Source organism: Panthera pardus, unplaced genomic scaffold (genome assembly GCF_024362965.1).
Source record: "Panthera pardus isolate Hobbes unplaced genomic scaffold, ASM2436296v1 HiC_scaffold_17, whole genome shotgun sequence".
NCBI classification, from domain to species: Eukaryota; Metazoa; Chordata; class Mammalia; order Carnivora; family Felidae; genus Panthera; species Panthera pardus.
The window spans coordinates 121,671,976-121,694,143 of record NW_026526732.1 but is presented as its reverse complement, the minus strand read 5'-3'; the positions used below and the strand labels follow the sequence as shown (position 1 = coordinate 121,694,143).

At 50.6% G+C, this 22,168-nt stretch overlaps 1 protein-coding gene across 9 annotated transcripts in view; it reads left to right on the top strand.

Moving 5' to 3' along the window:
- The window catches only part of PHACTR1 (phosphatase and actin regulator 1), a 561,384-nt gene that overhangs the window by 515,081 nt on the left and 24,135 nt on the right, over positions 1-22,168 (top strand). The window lies entirely within an intron of this gene.

The following is a 22,168-nucleotide window of genomic DNA, read 5'->3' as shown; positions in this document are numbered from 1 at the left end:
CATTTTCTGCTACGCTGTGCAGCTAGAGGGGACCACAGGTTAATCGGGCCTCGTTGCTAACCTGAGCGGTGGCTCGTATTTGCAGCTATTACAGACATAGGTGTAGCAAGCATGTTACAATTGTGTGTTAAACACCCGTGCGTGTGTTTATAACCTAGGGCATGTTGATGTATCAGCTAACGCTAGCAGAGCGTGTATTATGGGCCTGGCTTTTCTCCTACACATTTTGCACGTATTGAGTCACTTAGTCCTTGAGCCTCGCTATGAAATGGGCATCTGTGTGCCCATTTTACAGAGGAGCACACCAGGGGTGGAGACCTGTAGTTACCCTGTGTGCGGTGCTGCACAGAATAGCTCCAGAGCGCCCCCTCTTGGCCACGTGCATGACACCGCCTCTCTGTTCTAGGAGCTGGCACACGGAGCCCCTTCCCTTGTAGGAGGCGCTGTGCCCAGGGTTTGGGCTGTGCTCTGCCTCTTGGCACAGTCGCCTTGAGTGAGTCACCTTTCCTCTCCGCCTGTGTTTCTGCATTGGTAAAATGGGAGTTGCAAGAATTCAGAAGCATAAGGAAAGCCTTCAGGCCCATCCCTGGCCCACAGTACACACTCAGTCATCTCGTTTTCTCCTCCCATCAAGTCCGGCAGGTAGCTTTCGTGGTCTCCTCAAATACAAGTGGGGAAAGTGGTGTATAAAGAGCTAACAGAGGCGTAGCCGTCACCCAGCGGCGTGCTGGTATTCTCCCCTCCCAGCGGATTTAGTTCTTTACTTCCGGGGCAGCTCCTGTCTCGTGGTCAACTTGGTTTCGGTCTGGAGGATGCTGTTTCACTGGTGCAGGGCTGTGTAACTCATTGGACACTGATGGACGATATGGTCTCCCTTCTGCCGCCTTTAGAGTCCTAGGATGCAAATCGGTCACCACCTGCCTCTCGCACACGCTCATCGAATGCGGTAACCCGTTCGGAGTTTAGTGATCCGCATCTCTCTGAAAACTGTGGTGACGGCTCCTTCCAGCGCCCCGGAGAGCCTGTCCCATCGTTGGCTCGTTAAACGTTGTTCCTTTCATGCAACAGACATTTCTGTCCACGCAGCTCTCACCCCTTGTCCTCATTCTCCTCCTTCAGCGACTGCTCAGAGCCTCCTCCCTATTATCGTCCCTCCTGGAGACCGCGCCACTCCCAGGATATAACCAGCTTCTCTTTCTGGGGGTGGGATGGGTGGCTATAGGTGTGGGCTGCTTCCTGAGCCAGCTTGTTCGTTTTACACCTAATACAGACAGGGCCAGCCCTTGGTGGGACTCGGGGAAGAAAGAAAGAGCCATTTCTTGAGCCCAGCCCATCTTCTCGAAGGGCAGCTCCCTCATGCCAAGGGTCAGCGCCCTTTATTGTATTTGTTCTTCTCACTTCCCACTTCCCCGGCTTTGCTGCCGAACAAGCAGAGCCCAGGCATGTGAGGGGGGAAATGAGGGAGTTCTCTGGGGGACATGATGTCAGGAAGAAGCCAGGACATCTGGCCGCCCAGGGTGGCATCTTCACTGGGGAAAGAGAGACAGGTGGGGGAGGGGGGGGGTGTGGTGTAGAAAGCAGTTGTATGGCTGGCTTCTCTGCTTACCCATTGTAGAGGTGTTCCACCTGGAGGTAAGCGACAAAGTGAAACAGGAAATTGCTGTCCCAGAACATACTCCCCAAAAGGGAGACAGCCCCCAGCTTCTCCTGCCTGAACCCAAGTTCCCATCTGGCCGCCATGACCGGCCGGCAGATGGGAAGAGACCCAGACCATGCACGTGCCGGAAAAAGTCCTCCTTGAACATCAACCCTTGAACATCAAGTTCAAGTTATCCTTGAACATCAACCCTTCCCAACCCTTCCTCTTCAAACAACACTTAGCTACTGCCTGGAATTCCTAAAATCCACTGAAGGTTACCATTCGCCAGCCTCTTTCACCCTGATGGTGGCCCGGGGGAGAAAGAGGGGGGCAGGGAGGGCAGCATTGGGCACATTTGAGGTGTTGAGCTGGCCGGCATCCTTGCTCCCAAGTTCACCCCGTCTTGGCTCCCTCTTCCAGCTAGGGAGTTGATTTCCTTGCGGTAAGACCCCGGGCATCTCCAGCCAGACTGTAGAAAGTGGATCTTAAAGAGAGAGGATTGTCAGAAGTGTTTAGCGGGCTGAGTACTACGGTCTCCAGCGGCCAGGCCAGTCTGCATCTCAAGCCCACCTTCAACATAGTGCAGCCACTGATTCACACCCAAGGAGTTTTCGAGACCATTCCCTTTAGAATGAGAACCCAGCTCTGTGCTCATAGCCACTCCTTTATCCCAGAGCCAGGGCCGAATGGAAGGGACTTTCTGAGAACCAGAAGGTGACAGTGGTGGACAGAACTAGTTGTAGGACAGGAACCTTGGGTTCTAGCTCTGGTTTCTGCAGTTTCCTGAGCAGGCACCTGCCTTCCCTGGGCCCTCACTCCCTAACCCGAGGGGATCAGATTAGGTCATCTGATCACCTTCTGCCATTTGTGAGCTTAATTATCGAAAAAGTCGCTAAAAGAATGTTAGGAATCTGCATTGAGTTTGCTGCGGGGCTGTGGCATTCTTTGGCTGCTGGAGGTGGCACAGAAGGGCTAGAAATCTTACCTGCTTTGAAAAACACGAGGCCAAGTCTGCTGTGCTCACGGAGTGACAAGCAAGATACAAAACCTAATGTTAGCCTGGCAGTGTTAATAGCATAAAACAAACAAACAAACAAACAAAGCAGCATTCCAAGAATGCTCCCAGCTTGGGGGTGGGAAGCAGAAACACCACGTAAAACGATGTCAAGCATAAGGCAGAGAATGCAAAAACATTGTCCTTTCAAAAATATGTTCTCGTGGATGCCATTGGGCACACTCTCCAGAACCCCAATCAGGGAGCCATCCGGGTGTCTTGACAGTCGGTTGCCATTTGAGAAATGTGGGCTGCCCTTGAGACATGAACATGGTCCGCTGGGTGCACATTGGCTCTGCGCCTTCTGTATACAGACTCAGGATGGGTGCAGAGAACCAAGGGGTGAGCAAGCCCATCTACTTGGGTGTCGGGGGGACACAAGTAGCAAGACTTCTATTTAAATGTATTGTGTATCATTCTTTTTAATTTGATTGCGTGTGTGTGTGTGTGTGTGTGTGTGTGTGTGTGTAGTATATGAGTGCACTTGTGTGTGGCTAAAAGAAATGGCATATATGGGGGTGCATGCCTAGATTTTATTGATGGAGGTTTTTTTTATAGTTTTTTATGTTTATTTATTTATTTTGAGAGAGATGGAAAACATGAGCAGGAAAGGGGCAGAGAGAGAGAGAGAAAGAGACAGACAGACAGAGAGGGAATCCCAAGCAGGCTCTGTGCAGAGCCAGACGTGGAGCTCGAACTCCTAAAACTGTGAGATCATGACATGAGTTGAAATCAAGAGTTAGATGCTTAACCAACTGATAGAGCCACCCACGCGCCCCTATTGATGGAGTTTTCAAAAAGCATAGAGTCCCCAGGTCAAAGGGCCCTTCTCAGGGCTACGTGAGGAAGACTTTTCATCTCCCGTGACCTCTGGTCCATGGAAACGTAGAACCTCAGGGTAGTCCCTCAGCCCACCGGAGCCCCGCCCAAATGTAAGACCGCGCTGCTCTCCATCTGGGCCTCTTCTTGGGAGCCCTCCGGGCTGGACCATAGGAGGTGCTCAGCCCAAGTGTGTGCTGTTAGCTGTCGGATCCACTCCTAGTTCTTTTCCTATACCAAGCTGGTTATTCTCCCGAGATAAATATTCAGTCCACAGGATTCCATTTTATGTGCCACCAATTTACCACCCACCCCCCCAAAATCATAGAAGAAATGAGGGAGCCATGGCTCTCAGTGTCCGTAGCTCAAGTGGCCTCCTGATCAGCCAGGGATATGACTTCTGTTCCTTCTCCGCTCTCCAGCGGGGGGTGGCGACAGAGCCAGGGAGTGAGACTCCCCTGCAGGGCACAGAGCCCCTGGGAAGGGGGCTTTCAGAGACTGCACAGAAGCCTGACGCCTAAAAACATCGTGCTGTTGTCTCTGAACTATCCTTTAGAAAGCAAATTGTTCTGTAAGTCACCAGGACTGCTTGTTTTAAAAGGAAGGAACTAAGACTCTGGAACATGGCTCGTTCATGATCACTCAGCAGCCAGTGGACTTAGACCTTCTCTCAGGGAGCTGCCAGCTCTCCAGACCTAGCCGGCTCGGTCCTCTCCCACCGAGACCCTCTCCGCCGTCCGCTCGAGTCCCCTCTGGAACGTTTAGATGAGACAGAGGGAGGAGAGAAGCCTAGGAAGAAAAATCAAACAGAAGGCGCCTGGGCAGTGGATGTAGGAGCGCATAATCTAACGCACGCTCGGGAGTAAGTGGGGATTGAGGCGGTCTGCTTCCCTCACACACTTGCCCCCCGAAAATACCTCTCCTCCCTTGAAATATCAGCCTCCCGCTCGGGTGAAGTGCCTTCACCTTTTTTGCAGCCATGGTTGACCAGAATCTCTCAGCACCGGCCTGAGTGGGTGCGCGCCCAGCCCCCACTTGTCTTTGGAAACATCTCCGTGGGGAAGCTCTTGAAAGCCACGCTTGGTTTGGGGAAGGATGTTTCTCTTCGGGATGTCCTTTTTCTGGACCAGACGTGTCCAGAGATTCAGGCCGTTCCCCTGTGATTCCACCTGAGGATCAAAGGAAGAGACTTAAGCTTCTCAAAGTATTCTTTGCTGTAGATGCATCACCCTGACTGACCTGTGTGTTTATCTCATCTCCCTGGGAGTACAGCTCTGTGTCAAAATTTCCCCTTTTTATAAGGAGACCAGTCATATTGGTTGGGGCCCAACCGTAATGGCCTTGTTTTAACTTGGTTATCCCGGTGAAGAGCCTGTCCCTAAATAAGGTCTTATTCTGCGGTACTGGGTTACAACTCCAACCTACAGATTTGGGGGAGATAGGATTCAACCCATAACATGTGGGGAGGTATAAAGTGGGTCTAGCTAGGAAAGGGGCCCCAACCACAAATGCACGTGGGGGCAGCCAGAGAGTGAACATAAGTGAAGCAGGCAGCTCTGAGATTGTTAACAGAGAGTGTTGGGCACAGAGGCACTGGCACGGGACACCTGGGTGGCTCCGTCAGTTATGCACCTGACTTCGGCTCAGGTCACGATCTCGGGGTTCGTGAGTTCAAGCCCCACGTCAGGCTCTGCGCTGACAGCTCAGAGCCTGGAACCTGCTTCGGATTCTGCGTCTCCTTCTTTCTCTGCCCCTCCCCTACTTGCTTGCGCTCGCTCACTCGCTGTCTTTCAAACATAAATAAACATTAAAAAAAATTTTTTTAATAAAGGCACTGGCACCATTCACCTTTAGCCCCTGTTTTTTTGCAGAAATGGAGGACTAGTTTGTCATATCCTCTGAAAACAAAATCCGGATTTGTTTAAATGACAGTTCCAAATTTTTAAAACTTGGCACAGAGCAAGGAGAATACATTTATGGACCAAATCCAACCCCGGGGAGCGCATCTCTGCCTGGGTCCCTGGTGTTGACCTCTGACCTGGAAGACGTACTCTTTCGTCCGTGTGACACAATCCTACCTTCTGTGGGGAAGTGCGCTACGCATTTTGCTGAGATTTTGAGATGGGAATATTCTGTGCGTCACGTGCGTAAATGTGAGAGCGTTGTATGTGTGTATCTGCAGCAATTGGGAATTAACATCTTGTAGGTATCATCCCAGATACACCTTGAATGTAGGTATTTTTGTGGATGGATCCTTAAAGCAGTCCACCACGTCCCTAGAGAGAGCTTGTGATCCAGCGTTCTCTGTCTCGGGAGTTTAGTCAGATGACTCCTGAAGAATACGTTAATTTGGATTTTTTTCCTCAATGCCCATGAGTCTGGGAATCAGAAGGATTTCAGAAGCACCTGCTGCTTGTTGATCGTGCGAACGTACCCCTAAGGTATGAAAACCAGCACTAAGCTCCAGGTCCGGATCAGAGGTAGAACCCTCCTTTGAGAAGTACGAAAATTCTCCTCTCCTCCTCGCTGGGTACGGTCCCCGTCACCTAGTGAGTCGCTGTCGTTATTCTGGCAGAGGGTGGTGAACGAGATGGGGCCGGTGGGAAAATCCCCCTGGAACTTACTATGTTCTTGCCTCGTATTTAGAATGTAATAACGTGGTAGAGAGAAAGAGTGTGCTAAATCCGTGTGTTCGGCTGCCAGGTGGCTCACAACTAGAGTCGCCACGAGCAGAACACAAAGTGACACGTGCAGAGGATTAGGTCCTGCGTTAAATCAGAGTGCAGCGTTCAAGGGAGAAAATTGAAATCCATTTCTTACGCTCGTGGCACAGGCAATAAAAGACAGTCCTTCTGACTTGTAACTGTGGCTTGCTCACCCGCCGCTTGTGGTTCGGGAAAATGCCGCCATCAGTCAGCCACACCAGACTCTCATTCTGAGGTGGCAAACAGAATTCCCCACACCCCCGAAATCTAAGGACCGATGCAAAGCGTGAGCTGGCATCTCCCCAGGCTAGGTAATTTCTTTGTTTAATTTTTTTTACTGTTTATTTTATTTTTGAGACAGAGAGAGACAGAGCATGAGCAGGGGAGGGGCAGAGAGAGAGAGAGAGAGGGAGACACAGAGTCCGAAGCAGGCTCCAGGCTCCAGGCTCCGAGCTGTCGGCACAGAGCCCGACGCGGGGCTCGAACTCACAAACCGCGAGATCGTGACCTGAGCCCAAGTCGGACGCTCAACCGACTGAGCCACCCAGGCGCCCTTCCCCAGGCTAAGGTAATTTCTGCTGCTGCATAAGCACATCCTAAAACTAGGGATAAGACTCGAAGGCTCTATGAGTTCAGTTCAACTTTGGCTGAGTGCGCCCGGACACGAATCACCGCGAGCCCCACTCCAACGAAGAAGGAGGAAAGTAGACCCGGGTGCACTTTGGGAGGGGTGCCTTGTAGACCCCGCCTTGCAGGCCAGGCGGCTCCATCATGGTCATCCCCGGCATCTTGACCGTGGCGGTGGTGGTGGTGGCCGTGGTACGGAGCCCAGCCCGGGGGGGCGGGGGGGGACCCGGGGAGGAAGGGAAAGCGGGTCATGGCATCCGCTCTGCGTCCCGTCCACAAAGCCCGGCTGGCTATGGCTCCGACCGGTGGGCTTTCTCTGCGGATTCCGAGACCACCCCCTGAACCAAAGCGCAACGAGGTCCGAGTCACCTCGCTGACGCTGCGCGAGTGCACGTGGTTCTTCGGCATCTGCGTGGCACACGCGTGGACCCGTCCAGTGGCTCCCACGCTTGATGCCTCTCCCGTCACCTGGCCGCACAAAGCAGGAAATCCTCTTTAAAAAGCCCTTCGGAAGCGCTGGCATCTCGTGAAAGGCGCTGAGCTGAGATCTGCATGAGGCACCTTGGGAGGAGGTGGAAGAAAACTTGCAGAGCACAGGTGTGGAGGCTGTGGCCTTGAGGCATGAGCCACGCCCATCACGGGACCCACGGCCCGTCTCATTTTGTTTTCTGCTTCATAGCTTTTCTGAACAGCTGATTCTTCATGCCAGCAGCATGTCAAATCTGGGGCGCTGCGTCGGGGAGGGTGCAACTCTGTGTCGCGCTACAGACGAAGCAGAGAATGGGGGAATCTTCCAGGCTGCCGTATGGCCACATTTTAAGTTGTTAACGGCCCTTTTAGTTCTCCGGTGATTTGTGTCCGGGTCGTTACTGGGGTACTCTGCAATGATCATGCTTGTTTGTCGTTAATTTAGCGGACGGCAGAAAGGCCCTCTCTGTCTCTTGGAATATTTGGCTGGGTAAGAGAGGAATCAGCCTGTCTGCGTTCAGAGGCGACCACTCAGGGTGATGGCCCCTGACATAACATTACATAAGACTCCAGAGGCCTCTCTGTTGATAACAAGCTTTCCCACTGGCATTTGAGCTGATAATTTTCATCTCAACCCTGCAAGATGGCCGTTGTTGGGATCGCTTCGTGTAGGTGAGGAAACCGAGCTGAGGATTGTAGAGGTGATAAGCGGCAGAGAGGAAGACATCTTTCAAACCCCAAGACTTTCCTATTTGAGGCAGACATGCTAAGAAAAATGTTTAGTCTGGTTTAGTTTTTGTGTTGGACGGAATTTCCATCCCAGGTCCCCGGGGTTGGGCGGGAGTTGTGTGGGATGGTGGTGGAATTCTGGAACAGGGGCTCCGTCTTATGTGTGCAGATGTCCTCAAGGGAGAGAGAAGCTATGGAAGGAGGAAGGGATAGGAGATTTCCTTCCATCTTGGACTCCACTGGGCTTTTTATTGCATTTCAGGAACACTGCCCACAGGGGGTAGGAAGAGCTGAGGTTTGAGTCTAGAGACACTCCTGCCTGATAGAATGTGGGGAGCGAGGGGGTCCACGCGCTGGTTCCCACAGTGTGGTCAGTGGCATTAGCGTATCCTGAGAACTTGCTGAAATGCGTACTTTCAGGCCCCACCCAGACTCTGAATCAGAAATTCTGAGGATGGGACCTAGACATCTGCATCGTAACAAGCATGATTCTGACACACACTGATGTTTGGGAAGCAGTGGTCTGAGGAGAAAGAACAATCCAGGCCTATGAAGCTAGACCTTAGATTGAAAGTGCCATCGTCCGTTTACTGACTGGGTTCCCGTCCAGCCTCAGTGTCTACCTCTATAAAATGGACCTTCCACCCTAGGTCATCAAGAGCTCTAAATGAGTAATTCTTTCAATTGTCCCCGATAACGAACACTGGTTCCTTCCCTCTGTCTGTGAATTTGAGTGTTAATATTATGCCGGCCTCTCCCTACTCAGAATAAGTCATGCTATTTGCCCTAACAGGCAAATCCTAAATCCCAGTGGCCTAAGGCAGTAAAGGTTTGCTTTTCACTGGAGTAAAGCCTTATGTGGATCAGATGGCCTCTCCATCCTATAGCCATCACAGGCTTCTAGAACACATGACTCCAGCATCTCCATAGCCAGGGAAGAGGGAGTAGAGGAGATAATCCACGTCGCTTCTGCTTAAAACCCACCAATGAGAACGAGGCTTATGACTCCAACCCAACTGCAGGGGAGGCTGGAGAAGGTGAAGGAGCATTTGTAGTATTTGATGAGCACAAAGTACCTTAACTACAACGCTAGCCAGCCAGCGTTTGTCATAGTCCTTCTTTCCTTAAGGGTTCCGGCCATGGTGCCAGTCATATAAAAGGGGCCATCGTATCTAAAACAGACTCGATTAAAAGACTTTTCAGAAACTGGGGTGTGTACACACAGTGGGAATATTACATGGTCTTTAAAACAAGAAGGAAATTCTGCCATTTGCAACAGCACGGACGAACCCAGAAGACGTTATGTTAAGTGAAATAAGCCAGACATGGAAAGACAAATACTGCACAAACTCACTTGTATGGAGAGTCTTAAAAACCCAAAAAGATCAAACACAGACTTGACAGAGAGTAGAATGGTAATTACCAGAGGCTGGGGAGTTGGGGGTGGGGGGGGCGTGCAAAGGCAAGTCTGTGCTCAGGCGGCACAGACTTTCAGTTCTAAGATGAATAAGTTCTGGAACAGGTAATGAACAGCATGGCAATGAGAGCTGATAGTAACACATTGTGGGGGCGCCTGGGTGGCTCGGTCAGTTGAGCCTCCAACTCTTGATTTGGGCTCAGGTCATGTTCTCACGGTTTGTGGGATCGAGCCCCACATTCAGCTACATGCTGACATCGCGGAGCCTGCTTGGGATTCTCTCTACCTCTCTCTGCACCACCCCCCTCGCTCATGTGTGGGTGCACGCGTGCTCTCTCTCAAACAAACATTTAAAACAAATGGCAGGTAACACATCGTATGCTGTAATTTCCCAAGAGAGTAGATCTGATGTGTCCTCACCACACATCAAAAAAAGAAAAAAAAAGGTACCTTATGACACGAGGTGATGGATGTGTTAATTTGAGAAAAGCATTTCACATTTTAAGTATACCCAGTTTCCATCTGTCCCAAATGAAACATAAATAAAGGCCTTTCCACTGTTGGCCGAAGTATAGAAGGCAGCCAGTTGGCGGTTAGAAGGCAGAGAGCACAGTTTTCCGAGGGGAGCAGACCACGAGAAGAGTCTTAGAGAGTGTGTGTTGGGGCCAGTGTCTCTGCGTGCTGGCGAACGGCGTCAGTGGATGAATTGCTCCTGAGGTCCAGTTGAGTAAAGCAACTCATAGCATTGAAAATCATCTCACTTAGAGAAAAAAGAGACCCCCCCCCCAAATAAACACTGCCTGCATCTAAAGAAGAAAAACAAAGCAAAAACTAGCTTAAGTACAAATGGATGGGTGTAAGGTGAACTTTCCAGGGCCACAAGTTCCTAAGGGAGACCACGGACCCTCGGCTTCAACAAATTAATTCTATAGTAAACTATTAGTTAAGCACCCACTGTGTGCACAACACTGGGCTGAGCGTCATTAAAAAACGTAGCTGGATAACCGTCCCTCTCAAAGGATTAAGACGAGCTAGTCAAGGCATACTCGTTTTCGGGTTTACTCTGGGAAAAGATCAAAGGGGCAAGTTCTGCGTGGCTTCTTCTGGAGCGCGTGGTTTTATTGGCATGAATCTCTTAGACTATTTATCTTCCCATGTTTTTCCTTTATTCCCAAACAAATGGCGGGGGTCGGCGGGGGGGGGGGGGATCATTTAAATATTGAATAATCCAAACCTTTGATTCAGAGTCATTTTCTCTGAAACCAGCACATTAATGGGAACATCTTCAACTCGAGTTGTCATAGCACTTTTCCTGCGATACAGTCTTTTTCTCGCCGCAATCTTTCGGTCCCCTTATAAACTAAAACAGATAAGGACATGTCATTTCTATCACACTGTGATCCAGGAAAGGACTCTCGGAGCCATTTGTGAACTTGCCAGGAGGCAATAAATACCCTGAGTTCAGTTATCTTGAGAAGCATTCAAAGTATCTTTCGATCTTTGGTTGAAAGATAATTTTGTTGCTTGGAATTCTACCTCAAAATGTGGTCTGGTGCTTTCAGAATGGCTTATTCAGATTTTCTTTTTTTTTTTCTTCCGCGATGGGCTTTGTGCCTGTATCTCGAGAAGAATTAATATACCTGAAATTACTATCACACTGTGTGTTAACTTTGTAAATGAAAACTTACAAAATTGGGGCACCTGGGTGGCTCAGTCGGTTAAGCGTCCGACTTCGGCTCAGGTCATGATCTCGCGGTCCGTGGGTTCGAGCCCCACGTTGGGCTCTGTGCTGACAGCTCGGAGCCTGGAGCCTGCTTCAGATTCTGTGTCTCCCTCTCTCTCTACCCCTCCCCTGCTCACACTCTGTCTCTCTTTCTTTTTCTCTCTCTCAAAAATAAATAAACATTTCAAAAAAATTTTTTTTAACCTAGAAAATTAATATCCCTCAAAAAAGGGAGAAATATATTCACATCTCTCCGGAAGAAACAGGCCAGTTATTTGATTAAGAGCTTCACAAGTCATATTCTTAAGTTATTTTTCTCAATTCACGTCTGAAAGAAAAACAGATTACTTAAAACAGAGCTTTTGAATTAAATCTTTGAGGAGATTTTCAGTCATCAAAAGGCCCGTGAAGAAAGGGATTCTTGAATTCTCACAGAGGTGGGTTCTTCCATGGGCACCGTGCCCCCCTGGATCATGCTTATTAGCTCATAGAACATTTCAGCCAAAGGCCCAAGCAAGAGATGATTCCCCATCTTAGCAGATGGGGATTCAACGATAAAGTTGAATCATAGCTCGGAAAGTCTCAATAATTTTGAAGACTGAGTAGGTACTTTGGAGGATCCTTTACCCGGTGCCTTAGTTTGGAGTTTGCCTACTCTCGCTGTCATTCGGATGAATGAAGCTCTAATCGTGTATTCTGACGATTTCTTTGTTCCTTGTTTTGATGGTGAAGTTGGCATTTCTGGTCTCCGGGATAATTTCCAGGGTACATAAGGTGCCTTCTGCCTCGCCCGCCAAAATCGGCTTCGGGTTGCATTACAGGTGATTTTTCTGCAGCTCCCGTGTAGAGCTTGCACACGGTCCTGAATACTTAAATTGCAGAGTTGGATTACACTTGAGAAATGTGCAGTACAGTTCTTTTTCACGTCTGCCCGCACACCTTTGCTTAGTGGCGAAATACCGCGGATCGCGTGCAAAATGCTAATGAGAGTAATTCATTTTATTTTCATTACATTCATTTGACTCTTGGTTACAACGCAAAGATTTTTGTAATAGCCTCGAAATCTGCATAGATGCTCTCACTAAATAGAATAGAAACGGGAAAAATCATCCAAAGATACAAACCCTGGAGAATCGCTTTTCCCTCTGATTCTGAAGGCAATTCCTTTGAAATATAAGTGAATGCGCTTCTATTTTAGGAAGTGTGATCATGAAAATTTTATGTTCTTTGCCCGTTGAATCGTGAAAACAATAGTTCTTCAAAACGGGAAGCCTTGTTAGTTCCTTTGGAAAAAAAGTAGGCAGGCAGATGAATAGTGCACGCTCACAGGTAATCCGTCTGTTGAAAAGAGTTTTCGCTACCTTAAATCCAGCCCTCCTTTTGGCTTCTAAGATTTTCCTTGTGTTGTTCATCTTTATACTGTAACTTACCAAGCTCTTCTTTTTTTTTTTTTTAATACTTTTTAAAGTTTATTTATTTTTAAGAGACAGAGAGCACAAGCAGGGGAGGGGCAGAGAGAGAGAGACACAGAATGTGAAGCAGGCTCTGAGCCGTCAGCGCGGAGCCCAACGTGGGGCTCAAACCCACGAACTGCGAGATCATGACCTGAGCCGAAGTCGTACACTCAACTAACTGAGTCACCCAGGCGCCCGCGCCAAGCTCTTCTTAAAAGACGCTAAGGTAGGAGCGCCTGGGTGGCTCAGTCGGTTGAGCGTCCAACTCTCGGTCTCCGCTGGGGTCGTCACCTCACGGTTCATGAGGTCGAGCTCCACGTCGGGCTCTGCGCGGACAACACGGAGCCTGCTTGGGATTCTCTTTCCCTCCTCCTCTCTCTGCCCCTGCCCCCCTCGTGCTTGCTCACTCCGTCTCTCTCTCAAAATAAATAAATAAAATATTAAAAAATGAAACGATGCTGAGGGTAGTTGGTTGCGTCTCCCCGTGAGTTACTGATGACCCTGTACCAGGGCTGCCCTCCTGAATCTGACCGAACCAGGCCATCTGCCATCTGTATGTCCATCCCAAGAAGCCCGGCCCATGTCCCATGCAGGGACACCCTCCTTGTGTGACCTGGCACCCCCTTTGTACTCGTGGGAGCTAAGTGGACGGCTTCTGCCTGGAGCCTGCCATGTGGGTCCAGCACATCCCTGGAGCCCCTCCCCTCCCCACCCCGGGCCCCCCCCCCCCCACCCGTGTCTCAGTTCTCTGTCATGGTGCCCTCTTTTCTCACCGTCCTTGACGAGCAGAGTCCTTTGGGATTTCACAGCCCGTGAGATCTGATTCTCACCCCACTGTCAACGAGCAGGGCAACAAGGACATGCGCAGGCGTTTTCCGTGAAGGAACCGTAACTCCACGTGGCTTCGTCCAGACACAAAGGAAATAAGCCCGTTGTTTTTCTTTTCTTTTTGAAAGCCTATGTGCAGTCTCCAGTTCAGGCTCCTTGAGAAATTAGCAGCAAAAAAAAAAAAACAGTCACAAGTTTGCACCGTGTGTCACCTGGTCTCTGGTTCATGATTTATTCGTAATAGAATGCTGAGGTATGTATAAAACTGTGTCGGTCATTTTCTTAAACATTCATCGCTCCCATAAAAGATTCCAAACAGCCCGTTTGGTCTGGCAATGGGCTGGATCCAAGAGGACATTCTGATCTCCCTTATGTACATCACAGTTGTCCTCCCGTTGAGTTGATAACAGAGCCCTAAGGTCAGGGACCCCGTGAGAAGGAAGAAATCATCCTCATAAGGCCAAGGAAGGTGGGGCAAAAACTCTTATTGAGGGAAGGGTGCCGTAAGTGGGGGAGCTCACAGCTCAGCCGCACGGCCACCGCTCTCCTCCAACTGTGGAGCCATCGAGACTGAACCCCCAGATGGGCCAACGCATGAGAAAGGGACAGGAGCCCGGAAGCCCCGAGGGAGGAGGATAAGAGCATAGCATGGGGACAGTTGGCATAAAAAAAAAAACACTGCAGGGGAGGTGATGCCTGGGAGACAGGACGTCTGCCAGATATTTGATCTGTGATGGCCGTGACGAGGAGGAGAGCATTGTTGTGTTCAGGTTCGCGGTCTCGTGTGTCGGGGACCCGGCATATTGCCTCTTTTTACGGGAGTAAGAACCACACAGCACGTGACTAGAGAAGAACCCTTCCATTTTGCATTGAGGAACCAAAACCATTCGTGTTGTGTGTGCTGTGACACGTCTTGGGGTTCCACTGCGCTGGGCACGGTTTTCAGGAGCGGGTGACACCCTGTGGCAGGGGCCGCGAGCTAGAGCGTGAGGGCCACATCCGGCCTGTTGGGACATCCCACTTGGATGGAACTCAATGGCTTTTCCCTGGTATAGTGACAGAGTAGAGTGGTAGTGACAGAGATCACATGGCCCACCAACCTTGAAGTATTTACTGCCTGGCCCTCCGAAGAAGAAAGAAATGACTCATTAAAGGATCTAGACAGAGGACGTTTGGAGAAGGTGGCCTTGCCTCCTGCAGATTGACATTTACGAAGCGCATCAGCTTAAAATCTCCCCGTTACGGGGAGAAACTTTATCTTCACGCAGAGAGGGTTCTGTTCCCTGTACTAGTTTCTATAATCAGAATGGTTCCATTTGCTTTTGCTTACTTAGCCCAAATCTGAAGCCCCGTATTGCTTCACAGATTATACCAGGGATGTAGTGCACTGTTTTTAAATTCGCTTTATTACCTGAGCGACTAGAAAAGCTGCTTCCAGGGCAACCGGGTGCCATCAGAAGCGGCACGGCCAAGCCCTTGGCCAGCAGAGGAGGGGTGGGCTGTACAGACAGATGAGAGAGGGAATCGGTGTAGCAGAAGATGTGTGTTGTCCTCAAGAAAGGAGGGGCCACACGCCATGCCCAGCAGGCCCAGCTGGGAAGGGAGTTTCAGCAGGAGTGATAGGAGGGTCGTCTTGTTTTTGCTGCGGGAGCTGGATTCCGGCCCCAGGAAGAGGTACGAATGTGCCAGGAGGAGGGACACAAGGAGGAGACATCCAGTACTGGCACCTGGTTCCTTGAGCGCCAACCTCGGGACGGGAGATCCAGGGGACACCTAGACCCAGCCTCGCACAGACGGGAAGACAGGTTGCGACGGAGGTTCCAGGTTCCTCCTGGAAGGTTCCAGCAAGCCTCGGAACCACAGACACGCGGGATGTGTGTAAAACTGAGGTGACCGGGGGCGCCTGGGTGGCTCGGCTGGTTAAGCATCCGACTCTCGGTTTCGGCTCAAGTCGTGATCTCACGGTTGGTGAGTTCAAGCCCTGCGTCAGGCTCTGTGCTGAGCCTGCTTGGGATTCTCTCCCTCCCTCTCTCTCCCTCCGCCCCTCCCCCACTGGCCCGTGGGCGCGCTTTCTCTCGCTCTCAAATAAACTTTCGAAGAATTTAAAAAATAAGATTGAGGTGACCAGAGCCCGACAGAACCTCTGTAGGACACTTACTGTGTGATGAAAACATGTACTTAACACACGCACCCCCCCCCCCCGCCACGTGTGCCCATGTCGGGAGAGCCCGTGTTCTGACTGGGGACGTGGGGTGCTGAGAAGGACCCAGTGCTCTGCTGTGGTTGATGGTCCCCCATCCCTCCCCCCACCACCCGTGAAGGCCCAGAAGGAGGCCTTCCGGGGCTCTGAGAGGCCGAGCGTCCCCCCGTGGGTGGGATCCTGCTTTCAGGCAAGGCTCAGCCTCACGGTGTTCCCCGGTGAGAGACGTGTTGGTCGGGGTGCTCTCCCGGAGGAGGAGACCGCTCCTGACCGAGGGAATGTTCCACAGTGAGCCATTTCCTTCAGGACGGAGGGGGCCCTCTGACACCTCGGGAGCTGGTTTTGCTGGTGGTCCTGGGAAGGACGTGACCGTCACGGCCCAGGGCCGCTCATGGAATCTGCCCAGTTTTCTCTGGGCTCATACTGGGCCTTGCAGCCCTGAGACGCTGCCTGCCTGTGCCCGGGGGGCCACTGTCGAAGTGCACACGTGGGAGAGTAAGGGGCTGTGTGGGCCGTGTACCTCATGCGACCAGAACGTGAGGACGTCAAGCAGAAAACCAGAGGGAGGGACAAGAACGTGGGCTCTCATTCACCACGCTGGGAACTAAGAGTCCTTTGGTAGCTACGTGCTCTAAGTTCCCGGTCGCCTTTTGGGGAATACATTTAAGGAGAGACAGCCTCTTCTCACAAGGGTCTCCCAGAGCATTGGGTGGATAAGGCCAAAAGAAAGTAGGGAGAAATCATTTCTGTTTCCTGTATAATCAAGGTAAAATGTATTCGAAGTGTCCCTATCAGTCCGTTTTCCCCGTTCCCATTAAATAGATCCTTTCCCGGACAGGTCAACCCTTCCCATTCATCTTTCGTGATCCTTTTAGAATTAACAAAAAGGTTGCCAAAGAATGCAAAAATGCAAGTCCAGATTGTTTAGACATTCCTAAAATCCATGCTGCCAGAAAGAAAAAGGGTGGGGGGTGGGGGTGGGGATTGAGGAGGAAGGGATCTGGTCTGTTACATCACATATACAGAAAGATACGTTTTATGAAAGATGATCATGCCACAGGAAAGCACTTACAGTTTCATGAGAATAACTACATTTGAGAGGCACCTGGATGGCTCAGTCAGTTAAGCGTCTGACTCCGGCTCAGGTCACGATCTCATGGTTCATGGGTTCGAGCCCCACGTTGGGCTCTGTACTGACAGCTCAGAGCCTGGAGCCTGCTTCGGATTCTGTCTCCCTCTCTCTCTCTCTGCCCCTCCCCTGCTCACGCTGTTTCTCAAAAAAAAAACAAAAAACAAAAAACATACATTTGATGAAGCTTTACATTTGGGGCACCTGGGTGGTTCAGTCGGTTGACTGTCCCAACTCTTGATTTCGGATCAGGTCATGATCTCATGGTTGGTGAGCTCTAGCCCCATGTTGGGCTCTGTGTTGACAGCACGGAGCCTGCTTGGGATTCTCTCTCTCCCTCTTTCTCTGCCCCTCCCCCAAGTTAGCTCACTCTCTCTCCAAATAAACATTGAAAAAAGCCAGTTTTACATTTAAAATTAAGGAGTGAAAGGGGCACCTGGGTGGCTCAGCAGGTTGAGCTTCCAACTTTAGCTCCGGTCATCATCTGGTGGTCTGCGGGTTTGAGCCCCGCATCAGGCCCTCTGCTGTCAGCACAGAGCCCAGTTCACATCCTCTGTCCCCCTCTCACCAAAACCCCCTCCACCCGGCATCTGAGACTCTTTGGGGTTTTTGTGTCCTCATCTCTGGGTTTCTAAACAGCCTGGGATCTCAGCTGAGCCTGAGTTGTTATTTTCTCTAGAAATAAAAGCTTGTGGGAGGCTGTGGGAAGAAACTGGCCTCCAGCCACGCTGGGCAAAGAGAGTTAGTCTCCAAAGGAGGCCGGGGCCTCACGTCCCCTCGGACCTCTCCTTGTTGAGCACTAATGGCCCTGAGAGATTGGCCCGTTGGGGGTGAATGTGAAAAAGTCAGGAGCTGTACATAGTCTGCAGCTCCTAGAAGGAGTCCAGATGGGAAGAGACCGTGCAGGGCCTACGTCCAACTTTTCATCCCTTGCCTTCCTTCGGAAAGTAAATCAGGGATCCCGCCTGCTGTTTATTGAGACCCAGCAAAGCAGAGGCATTGGGGAAATTTGGGACCATAACATTTTTTGAATGAATGGATGAATGAGTAGGTGAATAAATTAGATGTATACTTTTAGGCCATTCTCCTATGGTCTGGGCTGTGTACGTCACCCTATCCATGATACCGTCCGTGACTGTCATTCAACAGTGACACCCAGAGCTTCCTCTTTTCATTGGAACCACCCGTCGTCCTTGCCCCAGAGTTCTGTGTCCATCAAAAGCAATATTCTTTAAAGGATTAAGAACAGTAAGTCTAGAGATGCCTGGGGAAGGCTCAAGTTCAGAAAAGACTCTGTAGACGCCCATGTATACTTGAAGTTCCTGCTTGAGCCTAAATCAGGTCTTTGCGGAGACTCGGACGGTTGTGGACAAGTTTGGTGGACGTGTCCTGAGTCCACCAGAGGTCAGCTTTCTTGCATGAGATCAGCTCCATTGGCATGAACATCCGTGCCCGCACGCTGGGGAGGCAGCCACTGGCGGTAAAGTGACCAGGTATTGCCAGGTGGCTTTTCCAGCAGTGAAGGCAAAAGCCATCGGTGAAGGGGTTAAGGCGTGAAAGTGGCCGATGCTATCTGATAATGGCAGGACATGTTAAAAACTAAGCGCGGGGGTGGTACCTGGGTGGCTGAGTCGGTTAAGCGTCTGACTCTTGGTTTCGGCTCAGGTCATGATCTTGTAGTTTGTGAGTTGGAGCCCCACATTGGGCTCTGTGCAGGCAGTGTGGAGCCTGCTTGGGATTCTCTGTCTCTCTCTCACTCTGCTCCTCCCCTGCTTGCATACTTTCTCTCTCTCTCTCTCTCTCTCTCTCTCTCGCAAAATAAACTTTAAAAAAAATTTTTTTAAAGAAACCAGAAACCTGGATTAATAATAAAAAAACAAAAACAGGGTTCACCTGGGTGGCACAGTTGTTTAAACATCCAACTTCGGCTCAGGTCATGATCTCATGGTTCCTGAGCTCGAGCCCTGCATCGGGATTTGTGCTGACAGCTCAGAGCCTAGAGCCTGCTTCAGATTCTGTGTCTCCCTCTCTCTCTGCCCCTTCCTGGCTCATGCTCTGTCTCTCTCTCTCAAAACTAAACCTTAAAAAAAAAAAAAAAAACTAAGTGGGGACTCCCAGAAACCGTTGGGATAATTTGTAAAGATGGGAGATTATATGTTTGTATGACATGGGACTATTGTATGTATGTCATCTGATTGTTTTTCTTGGCTTATTCCTCTTGGTTGGAGCACCGTACCCATGTTGAGCCTCTACCTTTAAAGAGAAATGGCACGATGATTATCTAATAAAGGTACTATTATCTCACATTCTCTTGATCCACCAGAGTGGATATGTGTGACAAAGCAGGTGTCTCCTTCTCCACTGGTTTTCCTCAGTGTCTCAAACAGGAAGCTCTCCATCCATCTTTCCACCAGGAAACGTATGGTTCACGAATTACGATAACCTGGGGAAGATTTATATACAGCAGGACTAATAATGAAGATGCGGGCAGGCATCAGAATCCTCAACACAGAGCTGCTGGCCATTTCTGTCAAACAACCAGCGGTGACTAATGAGATGAGCCTGGTTTTTGGTGTAGTTCACGTAGATTACTGCTGCACCTTCCATAAAGACCAAGAAAGCGGTAGACTGCTTCTCAGGCTAGCTAATGGAAGGCCTAGACCAATGTCTGGTACGTAACGGATGGACAGTCAGATCGACTCACTGATGCATGACAGATGGATGGATAGATGATGGACAGATAAGATGAAGCTAAAGGTGACCGGATCGCCTTAGTCACTTCAACGTGGTGGAATCGTGGACTTGTTTTCATTTCCACATTCCTTATCTTTTGATATCATATTGTCTCAGGATTTGTTTTGATTGACTCTTCCCGTAGAGAAGGCCATGTTGAAATGAGCATAGTCTCTGGTTGACTCCATTAACGGTCTTAATTTCTCTTGTAAACAACTCAGACACCCTTTCAAAAGTGAAATCTTCCTGATTGCTAACATTGGGTTTATGCCTGAACATGCCAATAATACCGAAAGCATTCGCTGTGGAGGCTCTTGGGTCTTTGTTTGTTTTTGAAGATGTTTATTTTTTTCAGTAACCTCTGCACCCACCATGGGGCTCAAACTCACAACCCCGAGATCAAGAGTCTCATGCTCTACTGACTGAGCCAGCTAGGCGTCCCTAGGCCGTCAGTTTTTGTAACTCTTTCTTATCAAACGGGTTTGATGTGTAGCAAAAGCCCTTGTCTTTTCCAACCTGAATTCAACTCCACACAATCAGTTCTCTGGTTTGCAACTCACAATACCTGAGCTTAGCCGTGGGGCCTCACACTGGGGCCACAGCCTCCAGGGGGGTAAAGCCAAAAACATTTTTTCTTTCTTTTTTTTCTTTTTTTCTGAGAGTTTATTTAGAGAGAGAGAGAGAGAGAGAAACTGAGCAGCAGGGGAGTGGAGGGCTGAGAGGGGGGCAGTAGAATTCCAAGCAGTTTCCACACCGTCAGCACAGAGCCCGGTGCGGGACTCAGACTCACAAACCGTGAGATCATGACCTGAGTCGAAATCAAGAGTTGGACGCTGAACCGACTGAGCTACCCAGGTGCCCGCCCGTCTTTCTTGAGAGAGACCTGTGTATCTGCTTGAGGTCAGAGACGTTTCTCAAGTTACCAAAAACAAAATGTTATGGTTTATAGTTACTTTTAAAAGGGACGTTTGCCTCCCATTCTCACCCGGGCCTCTCGGCCCCCCTGGGTGGCCAGCAGGCTGGCTTGTGGTTATGGCCACTTGTCAGACAGCGAAACTCGGCGCAGAGGTACTGCGACACGACGTGCCCTTCTGGTTAACGTTGGAGGCAGGCCAGGAGGCAGGCTCTGGACCCCAGTCCATTTTCTCCTCTCTGGGCTCTTTCCCGTGCTGTAGGCAGGCTACCTGTGAGTAGCTTGAGGGGAGTGAGGAAGAAGAAGAAAATTGAAAATCATTGACTGAAATTCCTGGAAGGAGTTGGGTGCATAGAGCAGTGATCGACAGAAGGGGTAGCAGGGCGTAGTTCTAAGGCATAAAAGCGGAATTGCTGTTCACTTTGCCCAGAGGAACCTCTTCAGTGGTAGGGGCACCTCAACGTACGACGCACAACTCCCGGGACGGATTATTATTCATTAATTGAATCACCCAAGATCTGTGGAGCCCCTCCCGTGTGCCAGGAGCTGCACTAAGTCTAGAAACACAGAGATAAATAAGACATCATTTGTGCCCGCGAAGGATTCCCCGTGTACTTGAAAAGGTGGTCGCGTCAGTGGGTGGATAGGGGTGAGGCCAGGATCCGGACGGGGGGAGCCCAGCAGGGGGAGCCGTTAGATCTGCTGGGAGGCTCCGAGGAGGCCACGCAGGCACGAAAGGCTGAGGCGTGGAGAGAAGTCCGGCTCCTCCGAGGTCCCCCCGCCTGTTAGGTGACAGACCCACGCTCGTCACTGGCACACATGGTGGTGTTTCTGAAGCCACCCCCAGGAGAGGCCACTTCTGGGGCTCTCCCCAGAAACCTGCTGAGGCGCAGGAGCTAGGGGTGTGGACAGAGAAGTGAGAGCCCTCGAAAACCCAGCAGAGAAAGAGCTTCGAGAAGTAGCCATTCACTAGAGGTGCCGTGTGGTAGAGAAAGGTCCGGTCAAATGAGGGCTCCGTAAAGGCCACTGGATCTGGGAGATCCATCCTCAGGGACCTGGACAAGAGCTCTTTCCTGATTCGGGAGACCAGGGTTTCTGAACCTCGTCGCCGTCGTCGCTCGGCCCCGGCTGGTTTTGCGTTGTGAGGGGTAGGCGTGTGCACGGTAGGACCCCGAGCTAGATGCCAACATGGGCCTCCCAGGTCGTGACAACCCGAGTGCCCGCAGATGTGGCCGGAAGTACCCCGGAGGCAAAACCGTCCGGGTGGAGAACCAGGGCGATAGAATGGTGTGGACTGATGGTGATGACTTAGTGTCCCCTCACGCTTGGACCACTCTTTGGAAAGGTCTGGAAGCCCAGAGCGGGCTGGAGATGGAGACTCCCTGGGGGAGGAGCAGGGTGCCAGGAGGGGAATCTGTGTTGTTTCTAATGGAAAACACACGTGCTGGGCCTCGGGAAAGAACTAGAAGAGAGGGAAAGGCTACAGACAAGAGACAGTCATGGGGCAGCGTTCACTTACTGATTTCCCAAGTGTAGAGTATATCCAGTCACCAGACTCAGTGTCGGCATTGTGCATGCCATGGTGAGCCAAGGAAGGGCTCCTCATTCAAAAATTACTGAAAATGTCAGGGGCGCCTGGGTGGCTCAGTCGGTTACACGTCCGACTCTTGATTTCGGCTCAGGTCATGATCTCATGGTTTATGGGATCGAGCCCGGCGTCGGGATCTGAG